Raw genomic sequence first — 11,414 nt, 5'->3', positions numbered from 1 at the left:
TACGGTCCGTACAGTCCGTACGGCCGTCCGTACGGATCGCCCTAACTTTCTCATTAACCATTGCAGCCTAAACTCCTCCAATGTTCTCCCATGTCTGATTAGAACCCTTCTTGGACATTGCCCCAATCTTGTATCAGCTTCTTATCACTTCTGAAGCTTCATAGAACTCTTCTTAAGATCTTCAAGAGCTTGCCCCTATATGTACAAGCTCCATTCTTCTCTTCAGTTCAACACTCCCCCTCAAGCTTGACTTTAGGAGATCCTAAGCCAAGCTTGGAACTCTGAAGAGTTCTCCCTCATTAAAAACCTTACAAGGAAAACCCATTGGGACAAAACCTTGCAAGGGAAAAAGAGTAGAGCTCTCCAAAGCCTAGGGATTGGCCAGTGAGCTCTTGTGCCTTAGAACCAGTGTGGTTGGACACAAGAAGCTCTGGATCACGGCCTAACAGGTGCAGCAACTCTTCACAGCTTTGCGCACACTTCACACTTCACACTTCAGCTTCACCTCTTCATGGAACCGGTTTGAAGTCTCCCCCTCTCAACTGACTTCACAGCCATCTTAGAGAAGCTAGGACACGACCAGATCATCTTCAAAACACTAGTGAGGCTGATCACACTTCACACACGGCTTGCCCTCTTCATAGAACTGGTTTGGATCTCCCCCTCTCAACAGACTTCTCAGCCATCTTAGAGAAGCTAGGAACTGACCAGGAACATCTTTAGTGAGGCTCAAGCAATGGTACCTGATACATTATCCCAAAGGTGCATCAGTACCTATCAAAAACAAGAAAATGAATATCCTGCATCACACTTGATGCACACAATCTCACAATTCAATCATAATCATCTTAAGTATCTTTTCAAGCACAAGCAATGAATAAGATGAATGAAAAAGATTGAAAGGAGTTTTAAAAATCTAAGGGAACTTCCCTTGTGTTTTTGTGAGTTTCCAAACTCTCTCAATGCACCATCTTCCTGGCATCATCAACTTCTTGGAAAGGCAGAATGGATTCATCAGCTTCTCCTCAATCACCTCTCATTGAAGCCGCATTGATGGAGAGCCTTCCTCCTTACTCGCCAAGGCTGCTCTGAACAGCCTCTTGCCTAGACACGCCACTGACTTGGTCCGGTTGATGATCCTTGTAGAAGCTTTTGCAAAAGACTTGTTACTGACCATGGATCATATGCATTAAGACTCCCCCTCAAGCTTAGAACCGAAACTAGAAGGAGCTAAGCTTGTGATGATCCTATGCATCTCCATGGTCTAATAACTATCATCTTTTATGATAGCTTCCTTCTTGTGAGTTTACTCTCTTCCTTAACCAGGAACTAGGGTGTTTGAATCACCATAGAGAGTCTCACAAGACACACCTCTCATTGCATAATGACCCATGCTACACTTCCTGTAGACTAAGGACTAGATATGTCCAATGGTATTATGCAATGGCTATCTCTCATTGCATACTCAATCACACTACACTTCCTGTAGATTATGGACTAACATGTCCTAGTGATGATATGCAATGGCACAAGACCTTTGTCTCTACATTCTTGGTTGATGGCGAGTTACATGTATCACTTCCCTTGTGTACCTAACTCCACCAAAACTCAATGCAAGATCAGATCATCCCATTGGGATCAAACCAAGATCATCCATCCTGTTTGATCACCAATGCCACAATAATATATGATACTTGAAACAAGCTAGACAATCAAGACAATCAAGCAAAGACAATCAATTCAGTTTTTTTTTTTTTTTTTTTTAAATGCAACAATAGATGAATGCATTAGGTTACACTAACTATATGAATGAAACAGATTCAATCCAAAATGGAACACAAGTCTAAATGATACTACTGCAATTAAGGCGACAAGAGTGACTCAATTCATGCTTATGCTCACTAGTTTTATCAAGGCCAATGATTCAAGTAGCTTAGACATACTTCTAAATGCTTATAAGACATCACTGATGGATTTAACTATGGCATAGCAACAATCAGAACTGGATTGAGTCGAGACAAGCAGATTTCAATTTCTAACAATGACAATGCAAGTTCTATACAGTTCTCTAAATGCAAAGCTTATATCAGGACATTTGCAATTTAGGCTCATTTTTAAATGCATTACTACATGAATGCACAATCTTAAAGCATTAGCTATATGAATGCAACGGGTTCAATCCATGAGTAATATTAAAGCTCTGCACAACAGTTTCAATCAGAACCAATGATGCAAGCAACTTAGACAATTTCTAATTGATGCAAGACTTTCATTGATGGATTAAACATAGGCAATAGCATCAGATAACACTAGGATTGAACTTAGACAGTATGAGATATGCTTATGTATGCAAAAGAACTTATCAATCATGATGCAAGCAGCAGAGACATTCTACTCAATTCTACAACACATTCATGATGATTCAAGCTATGACAACACTCAAGACAATGCAATAAACAAAACATGAGATTCTGGGACTCTAGACACCACTCACAGCACAATAAATAAAGACACAAGCTCTTATTAAGGGTTAAGAGGTTTGCTTACAAACAAGAGATCCGAGCTGATCTCTTGAACCTCCATGGGCACGGTTCACTTGAACTTGGCAGGTTTGATGCTTGGATTCAGTATCCAACACCTTTCCTTGGTGTGCCCATCCCTCTTGCAATGCTCACTCTCCAAGCATCTCACACCAGAAGCTTATTGAGTATCTTTCTTCTTCCCTCTACTTCGGCTGGATCACTCCATGATCAGCTTGCAATGGGCTTGCACTGGTCTTGGTTTAAATTGCCTCTACTTCGGCTGGATCACTCCATGATGGTCTTGGTTTAAATTGCCTCACCCTCCTGGTGATGCTCTTCTTTGTATGTCGATTGTCCTCTCTACACTCATCTGATGTGTAGGCTATGGTGACTAAACCACCATGGACAGAACAACACGTCATCTCTCCATTGTCACAACATCCTCTCTACCCTCTTTGGAGCAGGCTGTGGACTTCCCACAGAATGTTGGCAACAGGCTTCATTTTATCATTCTATTGTAATGATAAGGAGGAAACAGGTCTTGAACTTTAGCTCTTCAGGTTGCTCATTTGAATATTTAGCACCGCAAGCTTGAGACCGAGAATAGGTGAGATCCAAGCTTGAAATGAGCCTCAATGAACTTCAAGACCAGGAGCACATCACCCTAACAGCTGCGCTTAAATCACTGATCCACCCTTTTGCCTTTAGCTTCAAGTACCCTCAGATCACCGGCCTTCCTCATGGCTTAGGTGGTGACCTTCTTCTTCTTGTGTGTCTTGAACCAGGAGCTCAACAACCTCGTGGCCTGCGCTTCTTAAACCGGCTTCTACACACAAGAACCTTCCCATTGCTCCACACAATGGTTGGTCTTCCGCTTGTATGTCTTGAACCAGGAGCTCAACAACCTCGTGGCCTGCGCTTCTTAAACCAGCTTCTACACACAAGTATCTTCCCATTGCTCCACACAATGGTTCAAGTCTTCCTCTTGTCTTGGATAGGAGGTGAGCAGAGAACACTTCTTGTGAACCTGAAACACCACTCAAACTCCAGCAAGGATAAGACACAAGAGTATTGGGATCAATCCTTGATTAATCATCAAGTTTGATTCCCAATCTCACAAGCATTGCAACGAATTAAAACAAGTCATTTTCAAGTTCTATCTTTGCAAGCAATTTCTCTAAGCACAAGCATTTTCTTTTTCAGTTTATGCAAGCTACTTAGGCATTTTAAAGCTTCTTTACTCAGCATTTAGACATGAATCTAATGCTTCAATGTAAGACAGCCACAAGACTATATGCAACAGCTTTCAATTCGGTTTCAATCCATGTATGCAAGCAGATTCAATCAATCACAACAAGCATCATTATGAACCGGAGATAAGCATATTAACATACCTAGTAATCCTAGTAATACTGTTAAATTACTAGTCCTTTTAAAGCGCTTACACAACTGCTAGTAAACTTAGTATAACTAGTACACTTAAAGGATTACTAGGGAACCAAGCTCTTTAAGCATCCTGGGACAGATTCTAAATTCATTTTATTTCATTTAGTAATCTTTTAAACAGTCCTCAGGTTTTCAATCACATCACAACATCACAACCAGTCAACAACACAAGCTCATTATCAAGATGGTTTATAGAATTGCTTACAACAAGGAACCAGGTTGATTCCTTTTGCATTTTGTGAAACCGGCCATGACTGTTGTTGGAACTGAGAGTCTAGATCATCACCCACCTCCTTCTCCTTCAGTTCATGGCCACCATCTTGTACCATCAACTCAAAAGACCCCTCCTTTCTTCAGAACATCTAGGCGCCAAGCTCTTGGCACCATACTCTTTTAGCCTGATGTGGAACTTCTCTTGGACAAGGAGCTTTGGAGTCAGGTTAGTTAGGCCTCTCCATACACCTTTGCCTCCAAGGATAATCTCCATCTGAGCAGGTAGAGAACAGGATGAGGAACCAAGGGAACTCGCCAAGCTTCAGCCTTCTTCTTCATAAGGGACTGAACTGGATGGGAAGGCATCAATGGTTTGGTTTTGAGCTGAGGCGTGAGCTGTGGACTTGCGGAAGCTTCAGCTCAGGTTCTGATGAACCTGGCTCTGATACCATATGAGATTTGTAGAGTTCTCTTCTCTTGTTGTATGTGTGCGTGAATACTCCAATGGAGAAAGATGAGAGCTTGTTCTAGGTGATTTATGAAGAGAGATTGATGAGAGTGTTTATGAGAGAATAAGAGACTTAGGAACAAAGATTAAGAGACTGAGAGATTAGGAGAATAAGAGATTAGAGATTAGGGTTTGAGATTCAAGAACAAGTTTATCATTCATGAAGTGGAGAGGGGAAATCCCCCTTACTCCCTTAGAGCTTACAAATCGTCTCTGCCTCTTATTTAAATAGGACAGACTGTTTTCTACTAGGGTTTACAGTCAGATACATCACACATGTGAAGTCAAACAAGGAGGAGCCTTATTTTGAATTCTATGGACCATAAGCTTCACATGCTTGGCCAATAGGAAGCTTGGGCGTTCCTGGTCTTTACACAGGCTGTCATGAGCTGTCTTGTGGACTGAATAAGCCAATAGGAGTGAAGACCTTATCCATACACGGACAGCATCTCACCTGATCCTTTCCAAGGCCATCCAAGATGCCATTTTGATCCCTTCTTCATGTATAAGGTCCAAATGAGTTTCTCCATGCCTTGTGACCCAAGTCATGACCAGACCATGCTGTACGGACTTCCTGGCCGTACACATTGTGCCCTAAGCTTGCACATTCCTCAACTATGCTTAAATGGTCGAGATGATAAGTTTTGGGACGCCCTGGTCCGTACGGTCCGTACAGTCCGTACGGCCGTCCGTACGGATCGCCCTAACTTTCTCATTAACCATTGCAGCCTAAACTCCTCCAATGTTCTCCCATGTCTGATTAGAACCCTTCTTGGACATTGCCCCAATCTTGTATCAGCTTCTTATTATGAGATTAGAGAGTAGAATAGGTATTGAGAGATTAAGAGAGATTTGGTAAGAGATTAAGAGAGGTTTAGAAGAGATTGTGAGAGAAATGTGGAGATTAAGTATGATCCATGATGAACAAGAGAGAGAGACTAGAGAGAGAGTAACATAACTCGCATCCTTTTAATTAATGAGAGAGTGTTTACAATATATAGGAGGTGATACTAGGGTTTAAGAAGAGACTAAGCATGTGAGGTCAAGTCTAAGGAAGCCTTTAATTTGAACCGGACCAATGAGCCTCTCCACACGCGTGGTCACTATGCTAAAAGTGAACCTTATCCTTCCAGCCTGTGCCAGCCTGTAGAGACGCTCTTCCTCTATCCATAAACGGTCATATGCCTTCTTTGGTCAAGGCAAAACATGATCAGACCGTGAACTTCTTCTCGCGGTAACATTTCTTTACCGCTTGGTCGATACCGTCTGTACGGCCGTACGGCCATGGTACGGACCTGTACGGACCGGTACGGACGGTTCTCCCTAAGGCCAATCCTTCTCCTCTTCTCCACATCACAACCTCTTCAACCCTGAACAACTCTCCTCATATTCCTCAGCTCATCTCAACACTCCCCCTCAAGCTTGACCATGTGGAACAAGTCAAGCTTGGAAGGATCATGAGCTCCTCCTCATTAAAAACCTCATCAAAGAAAACCCATTGGGACAAAACTCTGATGAGGGAAAAAGAGTAAGGACCTCATGATCAGGAGAGTGTATAGATCAGCCCTTAGGCGAAAGATCAAGGAGTCCCAACCTTATGTGAATTGACTCCATTGTCTTTTGCCTAGCCGCCTTAGTGAATACATCTGCCAACTGATCCTCACTCCTTGTGTAGCACGGCAGTATTACTCCCAAGACTATCATCTGCCTCACTTTATGACAGTCCACTTCAATGTGCTTAGTTCTTTCATGGAACACCGAGTTTGTGGCTATGTGAATGGCTGCTTGATTGTCACAGTGCATGGTCATTGGTGTTGCTTGCTCAATCTCCAAGTGCTTCAGTATTCCTTTAATCCATACCAACTCATTTGTGAGTTTTAGCATTGCTCTATACTCAGCCTCGGCACTTGAGCATGACACCACCTTCTGCTTCTTACTCTTCCAAGTAACCATGTTTCCACCAATGAATGTGCAATAGCCGGTTGTAGATCTTCTATCTGTTCTGTCTCCAGCCCAATCTGCATCACAATATCCCACTGCTTCAGTACTCCCGTTACAACCCATCCATATACCAAGCCCTTGAGTTCCATTCAGATACATGAGAACTCTTTCTACCATGCGCCAGTGATGCTCTCTTGGAGCTTGCATATGCTGACTCACTTGGTTCACAGCAAAACAGATGTCTGGCCTAGTGATGGTTAGATAGATCAGCTTCCCCACAAGCTTCCTGTATAGCTTTGGATCATGAAATAGCTTACTATCTTCTAGCTCCCCCTCACGTGGAGCTTTATACCCATCCTCCATGGGCATCTTGGCTGTCTTTCCACCATACGCACCAGCCTCCTTCAATAGATCCAAGATATACTTCCTTTGTGAGATGAACAACCCTTCTTCTGATCTGCACAGCTCAATTCCAAGGAAGTACTTCATTTCTCCCAAGTCTTTGATGTCAAACACAGATTTCAGAAACTCCTTGGTCTCCTTGATTTCAACCTTATCACTGCCTGTGATAACTATGTCATCCACATATACAAGAAGCACAACAATGCCAGCAGGTGTCGTAAGAGTGAAGAGAGTGTGATCAAGCTCTGATTTCCTGAAACCTCTTCCATTTAGAGTTGTGCTCAGCTTGTGATACCATGCCCTTGGTGATTGCTTCAACCCATAGATGGCCTTCTTCAGTCTCAGCACATTCCCTGGTTTCACCATCCCTTCTAGGCCCGGAGGTGGTAGCATGTAAACTTCATCTTCTAACTCTCCTTGGAGAAATGCATTCTTAACATCCATCTGCCAAAGATCCCACCCAAGGTTAGTAGCCACTGATAGGACTATTCGAATGGTGTGTAGCTTTGCAACTGGAGCAAATGTATCAATGTAGTCTTCTCCATAAGTCTGAGTGAACCCTCTTGCTACCAGTCTAGTCTTCTTCCTCTCAATCGACCCATCAGCCTTGTACTTGACTGTAAAGATCCATCTACTAGACACAGCCTTCTTCCCTTTTGGTAGTTCACTCTCATACCATGTGTCATTCTTTATCATAGCTCCTGCCTCAGCTCCTACTGATTCCTTCCATTCCTTATCTTCCATTGCCTCTTCATAGCTTCTTGGAATGTGATTCTTATCTAAGTTTACCATAAATGCACAATGTGCTTCTGGATATTGAGCAAAGGAACACACAGCCTGAGTAGGATGCTTCACAGCTTGGGCATTGTAGTACACTCTCGTGTTTACCCAACTGGAAGGATCCTTCCTCAGCCTTGTACTCCTTCTCAACACTGGCCCTTCTTGTGCCATCTCTTGTTCTTCTTCTACTTGTGGAGTCACTGCTTCAGTCTGTTCTTCAGCTTCAGCTCTAGCCTCTCCTTGTCTCTGATCTTCTTCATTCAGTTCTCCCCTTGCTGAACCTTCTCCACTTTGGACAGGAGAATCAGTTCCTCTGTTTCCTAGCTCACCTGCCTCTTCTAAGCCTTGGTCCTCTAGTTCAGATACTGATTCACTTCCCCCCTCATGTGCAAAGTGGGATGGTTCTTCTGCTGCAGCTGGAGTAGGTTCTGGACGCCTACTCTGATCCTGGGACACTCCAATTCCGAGCCCCTCTAGGATGTTTCTCAAGCAAGCAGCTCTTTCTGATGGCTGGGAGAGATCCTCCAAGTCTTCCCATGTCTGCTCATCATAGTATCCTTTGTCTTCCATGAATCTGACATCCCTTGACACTAGGACTCTCCTAGCTGTAGGATCATAGCATTTGTATCCCTTCTGTGAAGTGGAATACCCAATCATCATAGCCTTGGTGCTCTTTGCTTCTAGTTTGTTTCTCTGCTCGCCTGGTACAAGAACATAACACACGCATCCAAAGGTCCTCAGGTGATCCAAGACTGGCCTGCTCTTGTTGAGTACCTCAAATGGAGATTGATCTGCCAAGATCCTGGTTGGTATCCTGTTGATCAGGTAGCACGCAGTCATCACAGCATCACTCCAATACCTCTTGGGAACCCCTTTGTGGAACATCATGGACCGGGACACCTCCATGAGATGTCTGTTCTTTCTTTCCGCAACTCCATTCTGCTGTGGAGTGTATGGGCAGCTAGTCTGGTGAAGAATCCCATGTTGAGCAAGGTGATCACGAAATGCATGCCCAGTATACTCCCCACCATTATCAGACCTGAAAATCTTAATCTTGGCATGATATTGGTTAGTCACATAGGCTTGAAAATTTTTAAATGCATCAAGGACCCTATCTTTAGTTTTAATCAATGTTAACCAGGTGTATTTGGATTTTTCATCAATGAATGTGACATAATACTTGTAATCATCCCTAGATAAGCAAGGTGCCGTCCAAACATCAGAGTGAATTAAATCAAAGCAGTTTGCATAAAGAGTAGATGATCTCTGAAAAACAGTCTTACAATGTTTGCCCAAAATACATGCCTCACAATCATTATTTTTAAACATGACACCTGGTAACATAATGCTTAAGGCCCTAACATGTGGATGTCCTAGCCTAGCATGCCACAGAGCATCAGTACTTAAGGAAGAAACAGAACTAAACGAGAAACAAGAACTAGAAATAGGTGCAAGGTCTTCAATCATGTAAAGATCCCCCTTGGTTGCTCCTTGCCCAATCAACTTACTGCTCTTAATATCCTGAAACTTAACATCATTAGGACTGAAAATAACATTGCATTGAAGATCAGTAGTGCATTTCTTAACTGATAAAAGATTAGAGGTGAACTCAGGCATGTAAAAAGCTTTTGAATCCTTATTAAACAAGTTCAGTTTACCAATGCCCCTAATGGGAATTCTATCTCCATTTGCAATCATAACATGTCCAAGGGCAGGTTCTATGTCTTTTATCAGATTGTTATCACTAATCATGTGATGAGATGCACCAGAGTCAATTATCAATGGTTTATGCAAGCTCCTAGCAGTCTTGGTTCTAGATGTTTCATTTTCAGCTTTCAGGCTCTTAACTACTCCTAACAATCTATCAGTTATGCTAGTATGAGCAGTGGCAGTACATGAGATTTTAAAAATGTCTAACAGTTTATCAGAGATACTAGGTAATGTATGAGCAGAGTATGAGTATCCAAGAGTGTTGCCTAGCATTTTACCAGACTCCTTGAGGGCTCGGATGAAAGCCTCAAAGTCAGCCTTGGTGATCACCTCCTGAGAAGTTAGAGCTCTGCCTTCACTTTCACCCGCCTTGACATTTGGACTAGCCCCTGATGAGCCGGCACCACTTGCTTCAGCAGAAAGGTGAGCCTTAGCTTCTCTATCCTTGTTGAACTTGCTAGGCCTGAGGTGTGGATGTAGGATCCAGCACTGACTCTTCTTATGCCCCTGCCGCTTGCAATGCTCACAGCTTCCCTCATACTTCTCATACTTCCTTCCATCTCCACGGTACGCTGCCTTGTTTGCTTGCGCCTCTTCTGCTTTATGAGCCGTGGACATTCCCTTCTTGCCTCCAAACAACCCAAGAGAGCCTTCCTCCTTCTGAAGTTGAGCGCATACCTCCTCCATGGATGGGAGAGTAGGTGATCTCAGGATATGCTTGATCACATCCTGGTAGCTTTCATCTAGAGTCATCAATAGCCCAAACACCTGATCTTGCTCTCTCCTCTCAATGAGCGATTCCTCATCAGTTGTGTTGGGTCTAAGACTCTCAAGTTCGGACCACAAAGCTCCAAACTTCCCCATGTGCTTGGTGAGATCTTCTCCATCTTGCCTCAAGACACTGATGGTTTGCTTCAGATCAAACACCCGGCTTATGTTGGACTTGTTTCCATACCTCTTATGGAGCATGTCCCAAAGGCGCTTAGGAGTCTCAAAGTGCACGTAAGCTTCAAGTATGGGGAGCTCCAGGGAGGCATGGAGCACAGACAGCACCATCAAATCCTCTTGGACCCATCTCTTTGCTTCAGCTACCGCAAGAGTCTTCCCGTCGCCTTCTTCTTCATCTTCTTTGGCCACTGGCTCCGGACCATCATCTGTGATGTGGTTCCACAACCCTAGCCTTCCAATGGTAGTCCTCACCAACTGGGACCACATCAAGTAGTTCGAGCCTCCCTTCAGTGCAACCGGAACCGTCACCAGTTTGCTAAAGTTGGTCGTCTCCATCTCCTCTTCTTTAACACACAAGAACAAACTCGCAAATGTAAAGAAAGGAACAAGGATCTCTCAATACCAAAGCCAACCTGGCTCTGATACCATATGAGATTAGAGAGTAGAATAGGTATTGAGAGATTAAGAGAGATTTGGTAAGAGATTAAGAGAGGTTTAGAAGAGATTGTGAGAGAAATGTGGAGATTAAGTATGATCCATGATGAACAAGAGAGAGAGACTAGAGAGAGAGTAACATAACTCGCATCCTTTTAATTAATGAGAGAGTGTTTACAATATATAGGAGGTGATACTAGGGTTTAAGAAGAGACTAAGCATGTGAGGTCAAGTCTAAGGAAGCCTTTAATTTGAACCGGACCAATGAGCCTCTCCACACGCGTGGTCACTATGCTAAAAGTGAACCTTATCCTTCCAGCCTGTGCCAGCCTGTAGAGACGCTCTTCCTCTATCCATAAACGGTCATATGCCTTCTTTGGTCAAGGCAAAACATGATCAGACCGTGAACTTCTTCTCGCGGTAACATTTCTTTACCGCTTGGTCGATACCGTCTGTACGGCCGTACGGCCATGGTACGGACCTGTACGGACCGGTACGGACGGTTCTCC

Source organism: Brassica napus, unplaced genomic scaffold, assembly GCF_020379485.1.
Source record: "Brassica napus cultivar Da-Ae unplaced genomic scaffold, Da-Ae ScsIHWf_575;HRSCAF=859, whole genome shotgun sequence".
In the NCBI taxonomy this organism is placed as follows: Eukaryota; Viridiplantae; Streptophyta; class Magnoliopsida; order Brassicales; family Brassicaceae; genus Brassica; species Brassica napus.
This window is presented reverse-complemented; position numbering follows the sequence as displayed.